We start from the raw sequence: 12,027 nt of genomic DNA, 5'->3' as shown, positions 1-12,027 counted from the left end.
ATATTAGTATATTTCAATTTAATGCAGTGGGGGGGGGGGGGGCTAAAGAGCATTACCCTCTCTCTCTCTCTCTCTCTCTCAGTCTCTCTCTCACTCACACACATAAAGATCGTAGATAAAATCAAGATCGGCGACACTCAATCAAGAAGCCTCCTCTGTAAGATAGGTGTACGGTTAGACGAAGCCGTACGCAATTTTGAGATTTTCTTTTGTCTTGAATAGGTGTGAAAACCCTTTGAGCATGTGGCTTTCTACCCTAAGTTTGTTAATCACTATACACAGGAAATGATCGCGACTTATAATTAATATACACAATGAAGGAAATGTGTACAAAAATAGTTGGTATTTGAATTTTTTGAAAAGTAAATCGAGATGTATGCATTTAATAACATGTACAACTTTCCATTGTTTCGTGATGTAACAACCTCATTCCATTTCTTGTAAAGAAATGTCTATCTTCACGCACACCAGAACGCCTAGCCATTGTTTTATGAAAATCACAGAATATACGTGTATATACACTGTATCTTTCAGGGCAATACTTAGTTTAAAACTGAATAAAACCCGTGCGATGTGAAGAATCATACAACTTTAATTATGAGTACCTTTTTCCTTTGTATTTTAATTAGGAGAACTGATTTTTCTTTGAACATTTAATTGTGAGCAATTGTTTTTATAAGGCTACAACTAGTCGGTCTACAAAGCTGGTTGAAATCAATTTTCCGAACAAATTATAATTTTTTTTTATCAAAACAATGACGCTTGCTACAGCAATTATAAAGTCGTGATTTTCCGTAATATAAGCGATTAATCCACTTTTAAATTTTGAATGAATTTTTAACGGTTTCATAGGATAAAATGATATTGAAAATAAAAATATACATACCTGAATATTTATAAAGTAAAATATTTAATTTAAGTAAATAAGTCTTATTAATTTAACATTTTTGGGGTTAGATTTTAAAATTTAATTTAATCGTATATCGATATATCAACTAGAGCAGAGCTCGTGGCAAAGCCACGAGTAGGTCTTCCGTTGTTGCTGCGGGTTGAAAATATATGTGATATGGTGTCAAACGATTATAATGACTAAACTTTCAGTTCTGCTTTTGTTATAAATACGTGTTGTGATTGAAAGCCTCTATATAAATGAGAAAATATTTAAGAAAAACTATTTGTCGAACACAGTTTGTGTAATCGTTTCAAAAATTCTTCAAAAAATTAGATGTCTAATGGCGAGTTAAATTTTCAAAGGGTAGCAAGCATTGTTATAAACAGTATGTACTCATGATTCATGTCAGGAATTGTTTTTTTTTTAAAAACCGAACCCGCCTACAAAACACGTAACCTTTTCTATGGGATAACTTCTTTATTTAAATCTTTCTAAATTTCTGAAGACTATGTGCAAGTTTAGAATTATTACGTGCTGACAAAATTTAGTATTAAGTCAAAATTGATGGCCTTTCTGAACTTTTCTACAGGGAAATGTGTGTCGTCTGATATTATTTAATGATACGAGTAGACTTGGACATTCAAAATATTATATAATCAGCTAAAAAAAAAGATAAGCGGGAGAATTTATGCAAAAGCGAGCATCTAAATTTTACACCAGATGGTGCTGTTTCATAGAGACACCGCTATGTAACGTGAACTAAATAACCTTATTTACAGAAATGAATATTACTTTTCTCGACAATGTAATCATATGAAAAATCCTTATTTTTATGTCAGTGGGTTGACTAATTAGATTGAAAAAAAACTTCAATTGCGCTTGCGTAAATTGGAATTCTGGGAAGGAATTAGACAGTCCGTGTTAGAGAAATTCGAAGAAGTTATGAAACTGGTTGGTTTTTAGATCAAACTGCGCATTGATGTATTAAAGGACTTTCATGGGTATCGTCTGCCCACGGTCCGTAATCCGTATGTGCAGTCATACATTGTATGTACATCAGATATTCATTGTTCAGCTAAAATTAGTATTCCACTGGCTGTAGCTAACCTTGTAAGTAAATTAAGTTGCATTACAACCTCATGATACACAACTTCAATTTAAAGTTTTTTTTATCAATTTTCATACAATTAGCAATAAATAAAATCCCCAATAACGCACATCTACCTTACTTAAGTGTAACTTTGAGAAGCGCATATATTTTTGGGAGGCAGATATGTCGCTATATTATAGTCTGCAAGTCAAGTGAATTATCATGGTCTTTCAAAGAAATAGGAAATCTGTCGACACTTGCAGTACTTTGATGAATTCTATGGCGATCGACTGCATTGCATAATGTAGTCGTATTTCCCAAGAACAAAATTTCCTTTGACTTCAAACTTTTAATTATAATACATTATGAATTATTCTGTTCATAACTATAGAAGTTTAGCGTGTTTAACAGGTTAATTTATTAGCCACATTCTCAGGTTACGATTTCACATCTTCAATGTGAAGATGATTGACTTCGAACAATAGTCTTATTGTTTATAAAAGCACCCTTCCAACTGTTACTCAATTACATATGTTCTGAGAAGCGACACAAGATTTTCGGTCGCACGTGGCGATTGAATTAACACAGACTGACCGAATAAACAAACGAGTGGGAAAACGATACACGTTGAGGAGAAAATGTTACACCTAAGGAGAAGTCACCAAAAATGATTTTCGACAGATCTGGATATCTTTTCGCCAACTTAAAAAAAATCCAGCGCGAGCACTTGTCAGCGGGGCGGGAGGAGGGGGGGGGGGCGCAGCAAACGAACAACCATGTAGAAAAAACTACAGAGTGATTAATATGTGGCCGATAGAATCTAATCTTAATTTGTTTAAAACTCATGTGAAAATTCTTTAAAATGATCATCAAATGCCTCAATTCAGGACAATTCAGGACATTCTTTTATCGTGCTAGCACCTACCGCAAACATGTAACATGGGACTTTGATTATAATTTGATTTGATTTGATTTTTAAACTACCTTGTACGCTATCGTATAATTAAATCAATGCTAATTCAACTGTACAAGTAAAATAAATTTATCTTTTCCCCTTAAACCTATAATAGTTGAAAACATAATAAAATATAGTTCTGTCCGTGCAAAATATGAAACATGAACGCGTGATAAGGTACATGTAGAATAACACGAGCCGACCGGGGATCATTGTCCACTCGCTCTGGATCTCCTCGGCCAAGTGCGAGGGATGATCATCATTTAATATTTGTGTGTGTGTGTGTGTGGGGGGGGGGGGGGGTTAAAATTTTTTGTATATACAAACCAACCATTAATTTATGTCTGACGATGTTCCCGATTTGGAATAATATCGTTCATTGATATTCACTTACACTCAAATTTTTAATAAAATGAATACAAGATGGACAAACTTTTATAACATAAATAAAACAGTTCTTGTATTTACGGCTATATAAACTCAAACACGTTCATATTCATCAAGTGTGCGTCGCGGTGTGCGAATCTTATGTATTAGATAACCGCTTATCGCTAGCTAGTGCAGCCGTGGCTGATCACCTCGGCCGTGGACGAAGGATAGATTACGTAAAGGTACAACGCACAGACACGCACAGCTCAGAGCCCGGGAAGATTTGAGAAGTTTGCAGTATAATGACCATATTCTATCAACTAGAATTTCTTTATTTTAAACTTGAAACCCACAATTGATATATGTCACAAATTGCTTTAGATTGAGAATGACATTGCTTTTATTAATTAACTGAACGATTTCTTAATTGACACCTAATCGTTTATTCCATAAACTTTTATGTGTAATCAAAACTAAAACAATTCTTGAGTTTGCGGCTAAATAAACTCATATATGAGAGACGCACTCTCGTGTATTAGATAACCGCTGACCGCTAGGTAGCCCAGCCGCGACCATGGTGACCGATTTTCTCGGCCGCGGGCGAGGGAGAGTTTCGTTAACTTGGCCAAATTGCGGCGAGTACTGGTCAACACGTATTACTTTTTACCCTCATATTATGCAATACCCGAACACAAAAACAGTTTTATCAGATCAATTAAGTCACAAACTACATTTTTTGCAGCGAAGCCGATATCGAAAAATTTACCGTTTTAGAGTTATGAAGCAAAGACTTTTAAGGAATCTAGACCCCTCATTTTAGGGGCTAGCCCCTTTTTTATGGTATCAAATGAAAGCTCTTAATATTCTGCACAACTTTTGTTCTTTATGTGTTTTGAAAAAATTTACAACTAAAAAGTTATTGAGCAAAGATATAAGCAAAATTTAACATTTTTTGAAACATAAATTTCGATGTAATTTTTTAAGAAGTAAACGTGGGTTAATCAAACATGTAAAACTAGGAGGACAACGTTGAAGATGTCTACTTTAAAGATTTGTAAATTAAAACTACTTGCTACGGATCAACTCGGAGCCTTTGCAGGTACACGAGACCCACTAAAAAAATATTCAAAGGGGAATAACTCAAAACCGGAAGTAGCGATTGCAAAATATTTTGTGATATAGTAAGCTACTGTCATTTCTAATAAACCCTGAAAATTTGAATAAAATCTAATGACAAACAAGCGAGATATTACAGTTTAAAGAAACGTCTAGAAGAAAAAGAAGAAGAACTAGAGCAAAGCTCGTTGCAAAGCAACGAGTGGGTTTTCCGCTAATGTCGAAAGCAACGCTAGAAGTACGTCTAAGAAGCAGAGTTTTTAATCTAGTAACAAAGAAACCTAAGTACAAAAAGATAAAAAAAAAACCCGAATGATTCTTGGTACAACTTAACATAATCCGAATGTTTTTAAGTACGACTTAACCAAAAACCCTTAACCATTTCAAGAACGACTTAACAAAAAAAAACAATGTGTTTAAGTACGACTTAACAAATTTGACTTCATTTTAGGTACAAGTTTACTTTACCTTGAACTAACATCTTTTTTCTTAACCAAGAATGCAAAATTAAAATTTATGTAAAAAATCAATTTTGTTTAAAACATAATTCTGAGCAACTTTTCCTCTTCACTGCTTTTCAAAGGGTTGCCCTTTCGTACTGTGTGCTCGTTGCGTCATTAATTGTCAGAAACTTATCGATGTAAAGTTTACTTTACTGTACCTCTGTGAATATTTTCTATGTAAAATTACTATGAACCAGACAACATTGAAATGGTGAACATTTCAAAGGGCCCCGCTTATGTTATTTCAGAGAATTCTGCTTTGACCTTGACCTATAACTTGAAATTTTTCCAGCTGGCATAGAACTTTTAATTCAATTTCATTCCCCCTAACATACATGCATTTTTGTTCAATCTGACCAAGATTAAGCATATTTGGAAAATAATCTACTGTCTAAAACTAATTTTAAAAAGATCTGCTATGACCTTCACATTGACAGACTTGGTTCAGGGTCACTGCACGCCAATTTACCAATAAACTCTGTAAAGGTAAAATATTAGCCGAATAGGGGCTAAACGGAGAGTATATCTATGCTCTTAAAATATGGATTTTTGTGTGATCACTAGAAGGAGCCCGCATAAACATCCCTTTTTATCTAATTTAAAATAGTATCCATGCTATCTGCCCATGAAGAATAGTCATCAAAACCATTCATCAGCAGAATTTGATTTCCTTCCTGTTTAAGGTGGTATGGGACATCTGTCGATATTAATGTGGATTAAAGTACTATATAATTGAAAAATTTTCACCGGTTTAGAATTTTCAAATTTTACAATATTTAACCAAAAAATAGCTTTAAAAAATATTTGAAAAGGTAAAAATTGTAAAAACCCCAGCGGGATTCGAACTCATGACTTACAGGTTCCTAGTAAACCCTCTAACCCACTGTGCTAAGGAGTTAGGTGACCATTTTTGAAAAGAAACTACATGTACTTATATAATTACACTTTATTTTATTGTTTATTTCGATAAACAATACGTCACAATAAACTTGCTATTGTCCTCATACCCAGTAAATACTAAATACGCATATAATATCCCATCCACCTACATTTCATGTTATATAACCTCCCGTTTGTAACCTTCAATTTCACTGTAAAGTCAACATATCTGTCATAGCCGCAAGTTTCACAATTTATTTCTGCTTCTCATGTACTTAAAATTAGGGGCCTTAATATTGCTTACCAATTCCAACAAGAGACATCCCTCTAACTATTGATAATCATTAAAATTCATTTCATGAATCTACGCAACAATGATAAACCTTCAAGTACAGTCACTTTCAATTTTACAAAAACGTTGATGGTACTTTATCCGAAACTGTTCCTTGTACCTTTAACTTTGTACACTAACATTTTTATGAAAAGAAGGTTTGTCTTAGAATAAGAAAGCTAATGCAATTCTGAGAAAAAGAATACCACATATTGCCAATTCCATTGAGGTTTAATAAAAATATGGCCATTTAAGTGAACCCACCATTTCCAATTTCCTTTAGTAAACACAGATTTACAGGGTTCTCCATAGTAAAACATCTTTGCCCGACCTTTTAGAGGTCAACTTTTGTTCAACCACCTTGAAAAAGAAACCTTATTCAATACAACATACGCCCACATGATATAATCATGATAAAAGCTTCACATCACTTAGAAATACCCTTACATGTATACCCCCCCCCCCCCCCAATCTTTTGATTTTCATAAAAAGTAATGGTTTGAAATGTTTTACCTAATTTTATGAAACGTGTGGCAATTTCCCTAAGTAATTTCTCACACATATTTGAAAACAATCATCAATGATTCTAAAATTTGATCTTTATTTGTTTATTGTATGATTTGTACCATTTTAATTAACAAATAGACAGCTGTCCTGCTTGTGATTTCTTGTTTTCATGAAAAAAGTAAGCTAATTAACAATCATATTTAGTGAATATCTAATCTATTCTGATTTCTAGTCTCCTTCTAACCATGCTAAAACAGTAAGTTACAACCTACAAGTTAGACATCTGCCTTAACTTAGAATTAAATTCAAACACACCCAGGTAGCTGGAGACAGAGTTGATTTCAATGAAAAATGTTCAAATTTGACATGTTTTTCTACTTTTTTATGCATATATACCTTAGAAAGGTAGAAATAGGTTGTTTCTTGTTCATTTCAAAAGTAATTATCATAGCAGATGTTATTTCAAAGTCAAATGTACATTTACATATCCTACATGTAATCTTAATGCAGACAATTAAATAGAGGGGGGGGGGGTTTCAATTATTTAAACACATCTAAATATCTTTATGAAATAAAAAATAAAGGAATCATAATTGTATACTTTTATTGAAAAACAAATTTTCACAGCAATTATGAATTTCTTTAAACAGCCTTAATTTTGTTTTCATAATTTCTTATCAAACACAAACCACAACATGGCATGATGCTTTCTTCAAGTTCCATTATTGTTCATGCATTATCGGATTTAATTTGAATTACCGGTAAATAGTCTGTAGAACACAAGGAATATGCATGTGGATAGAGGTGTCAGGTTAATCTCAGGAGCTGACTCACAAGAATCAACAGGTACCGGTAAAAGCCATGTGGTAACAAGAGTCTGTTTTGAGCTGAAATAAATAAAAAAAATAATTAGCTGTGTTTACATACATGTACTAGTAATAGCTGTGTTTACATTAACATATGCATAGTATTTCTGTAAAAAATACACTGACCATGCAGTGTAATAAGTATGACATATCCCAATACATGACATAACATTTAGGCAGTACAAGATCAAAAATTTGCATATCAAGTCATAATATAATACATGTATTAAAAATTTTCATAGGTATAAACACTTATCGAATTGAGAAAGAGAGAGAGTTTGAGAGAGAGAGAGAGAGTTTATTACCGTACTTGTAGTGCAACAGTCAATATTTCAATTCGTAAATTACAAACGAATATTACCCACCGAACAGCGTCAAAGTGCATGTACTGGTATTAGCTTCTGGTATACCATTTTTTATCAATTCTACTGTGTTTTTTTTTTTGGGCAAATAAATTTAGCGAGGGTTTTTGTTTATTTTCTTATAAATTACATGTTTTAAAAACAATACTACGTGTAATAACTAGCGTATATTTCGTGCGCCATAAATTGCAAGTTTTTTGTAAATATCATTTACTTGCATGATAGGTATATATGGTCTAACCAAAATTTTCTTCATAAAGCTACATCTGTATGTACCACATATATGTTTTGTCACAAGTATACATTTAAAAAAAAAAATACCCAAATTCCAACAGTTTAAATAAACTCAACTCATTCTCTGATAAGTTCATTGTGTTTTGTGCGTGCATATCTTATTTGTCTGCTGCAACAGCAGCCAATCAGCGGTAAGCTGAATCCACAAAAAGAAAGTTTGTGTTTTAGGAGCGGGTAAATTGTTTATGCGACACTGTCAAGAAAACCACACCAAATAATAACAAAAAACATAAATATTCACTTAAATGTATTCTGTTGTAAAGTAAAGGTTTTTAACACTTATTGCATCTTGCAAAACATGTGATGACCCTTAATCATCTGTCATATATCTGATATACATGTATATGTAAAAGATGGGAGAAATAACGACGGAACAAAGTGGGATTCGAACCTGGCCCTCTGAATCTCTAGTCAAGTGCTCTACCAACTGAGCTACATGTATCTGGCACCGGTATTCAAACCAGTCTGACCGTCACATTCCTCCCCCTTAAATGATCTTCACCCTCGAAGATCATCCCTGGCAGGATCGAGTTAACCTGTTAGTTCCAGGGGTTGGTCACAACACCAATATTGTAACAGGATGGGAGAAATAATGAAGGACCAAACCGGGATTTCAACCTGGGCCCCCTGAATCTCTAGTCAGGTGCTCTACCAACTGAGCTATCTGGCACTGGTATTGAAAACGGTCTGATCGTCACATATATAAAGAATTATTTTAAACAATGTTGTTCAATAAAAAATAACACTCGCAACCTTCAGTTTTTGTCTGTAATTATATAATCAATATTGGCGTGCGATCAGTTCTCGCCGAGTACCATTTCTCACCAGTGCATTGTTACGTCATTTTATCAACACATAAAATTAGATAAGAAAATATGATGTAACAGTGCACCAGCGAGAAATGGTCCTCGGCGAGAACTGCTCGCACGCCAGTACTGCCAGTAGTCAGATTAAAAAAAGAGAATAAAAAATTACATTTAAAACATTAACAAGGACAATTTAAGTACACATCATAACTGCTAAACTAGAAAAATTATGTGAACTGGTAGAATGGTAGGCATAGTTCTAACTTGTAACCTACATGTACAAGTACATGTACCGGGTACCCGTTGGTCTGCTAAACCTCTTTAATGATACAATGATCGGCATCATAAAGATATTAAAGTCATGTTTTAACTCTGAAGTCTGAAGTATACAATTTTATTTACTTGAAGTTATGTCTACAGGGTATTCATGACTACATTTGGAGTCTTCTGCACAAGAATATATGATATGTTTCTAATTAGACCCTGCTTTGAATTTTGAGTTGAAAATTCACAATATGTTATTTTTTTAAATAGATAAATTCAGTTACCCTTTCCAGTCCCCCATGAACCTCGAGCGAGTCTAAACATCCATGAAACATGTAAAAATTACACGTTAGTAAACAAACACCCACACCATAACAAAAACATCTAAATTTTAACCAGTTAACAAGAAACTTTAAAAGGAGTAAAAGCCTCACCTTCTTCAGTAACATCCATATAAATCACACACTTTAATGTCCATCTTTTCTCCTTTATTACTCGTAGCTTATCAACGGCTGATCGTCGACAGAAGTGTGGCTGTCCTAATTTCCTCGTAAACGATTCACACGAGAAAAATATCCTCCTTAAACAATTATGTAGTATTGTTCCCTGTGCATGTTCATATGTTTCACAGCAAATTGAAAATGCATGTGTACACCGAAAGAATGCACAACTTCTCTTCTGCATTACGGCTCTCTCTTTTCTACAATGCCGTTCGTTAATGTTTACATTCGGCGCGCGCGCGGGGGTTACAAACAGGGGCGCCCCGACAAATAGGCTAGTTGCACATAGAACGTTTAAATAATGTGTGTTCATTAAATTCATAAATGATATAGATGAAAAAATGAAATTGAATCACATCAATTTATCTAAGACGCAACACAACGTAATGCAGTAAATGCCTGGGCCTTAATGTGGCATTTGTTCGCTTGTGTGTCTATGTAGACATATTAACTCGTTCATGTACGATTCTCACATATTTGTTTTATGAAATTTGAAAAGAAATATAGCACAGAACTTGTTTAATTTGATACCAAATGACATTATTTAATATATTAACAATAACTGAATTAATTTTTTTTCATAAAATGATAACGATTTTTGCTATCAGAAAAATACGTGTATGAGCTGCTGACCCCTATTTATAGGGGCCAGCCCTTTTTTCTTAATTTTAAATGAAAGCTCTCGTTATTCTAAACAACTTTTGTTCTATATGTATTAACAAAATATTTTTAGTTTAAAGGTTATAATACAAAAAGCAACAAAATTTCAGCCCCGAAAAAATCTTAAACTTTGGCGACAAATAGCTCAAAAACTAACAAAGAAATTACCAAAATTTTCATGCCAGCAAAACTATAAAATGTTACCGACAATTTCGCCAAATTTCATGCATCTATCATCTGTAGTTCCCGAGATCAACTCTGGACAAAAGACCCCCCAATTTTCAATTAAAGGGCAATAACTCATAACCGGAAGTGAATTTTAAAAATTTGAAAAAAACGTCCCTAGACCTTAACATTGTCTACATACCCTGAAAGTTTCATAACAATCAGACAACAAATGTACGAGAAATGGCCTACACAAAATTTGCGGATAAAAAAAAAAAATAATAATAAGAAACAGTAGAATAACAGAAGGGTTTTCCGTTGAAAAACGGAAAACCCTAAAAATAACTAGATTCGATCTCGTTGCGAGCAACGAGTGGGTCTTCCGTCCAATTTTTGAATAGATAAGATTAAACCTATCAATTCAAATATAAAATCGTAGATCTAAGCGAAAAAAAGAGAAAAAAATTTGCGGCACTCGAGGCTTGAACCCGGGTCGCCTGGGCCATGCCCACGACTATAACGACTGAGCTACTCGGACTCTCGCTTCAGGACTTTGACGCTTAATTTCTCGAGAATGCCTTGGTCGATTTAAAAACAAATTACATATTATGAATCAGTGAAAGGGTCACTATAAGATGTATAAGTTTCAAAAAAAAATATTAAAAAAAAAAAAAGTCGAAAAATTCAATTTTTGAAATTTCCTTCCAATGACGACCGGAAGTGACAGCGGAAATTTTCTTGAGTGTGTTGCACCAGAAAAACAGTAGATCTTTCGTCTCTGAAAATGTCAGCCCTATATCTTTACTCATTTTTGAGAAACGTCGCAGATAAAATTCGCTTTTAAAAATCGTTTATCGACGATAACTTCCGAACGGAAGTGAATTTTCAAAAATTGATAAAAACCTATAAACTTCAGATAAAAACGCGTTAGTGTTGAAAATTTGGATGAAATCGATGGAGCCATCTCCAAGAAATCGTCTGCACAAAATCAGCTTGAAAAAAAAGAATAATAACAATAAGAAAAGTGAAAAAGAAACAATAGAAGGGTCTTCCGCTGAAGACGGAAGACCCTAATAATGAAGAATTTCCAACAGAATCAGTACAAGGTCTTCCGTTGGAAACGGAAGACCTTAATAAGTTAGTAAAGCATGATTTTTTAACCACCTGCGGGCATGGCTCATTTTACCTTGGATTGTACAGATAACAGCTTTAAATGATTAGAATTCAAATATTACCCCAGTAATACCAAATAAACAGCAACTATAAAAAAAGAAATATTTACCTTCAAACTATGTGATTTTCTATAAAAGGATCATGATTATCTTTATGCATTTGTTAACTTATATTTATGTTTAATGCATGTTATATTTTTTTAATCGAGGGAGATAACTCGTGTTCCTTTTCGATACTTTTTAACACCTGTAATCGATCGTTTAAACCGCGGGGGTGTTGTCATTATGGGTGATTG

The 12,027-nt window shown here is 33.6% G+C and overlaps 1 long non-coding RNA gene across 1 annotated transcript; it reads right to left on the bottom strand.

Annotated features, from left to right (window-relative positions):
* Positions 1-7,229: 7,229 nt before the first annotated feature.
* On the bottom strand, positions 7,230-10,145 carry LOC128169509 (uncharacterized). The gene is made up of 2 exons (XR_008241550.1): positions 9,669-10,145; positions 7,230-7,529 (listed from the first exon to the last, which is right to left on the bottom strand). It is a non-coding gene; the product is annotated as an uncharacterized LOC128169509 (long non-coding RNA).
* Between the last annotated feature and the right edge of the window lie 1,882 nt (positions 10,146-12,027).

Source organism: Crassostrea angulata, unplaced genomic scaffold (genome assembly GCF_025612915.1).
Source record: "Crassostrea angulata isolate pt1a10 unplaced genomic scaffold, ASM2561291v2 HiC_scaffold_144, whole genome shotgun sequence".
In the NCBI taxonomy this organism is placed as follows: Eukaryota; Metazoa; Mollusca; class Bivalvia; order Ostreida; family Ostreidae; genus Magallana; species Magallana angulata.
The sequence above is the reverse complement of the archived record's forward strand: the minus strand, read 5'-3'. Positions and strand labels throughout refer to the sequence as shown.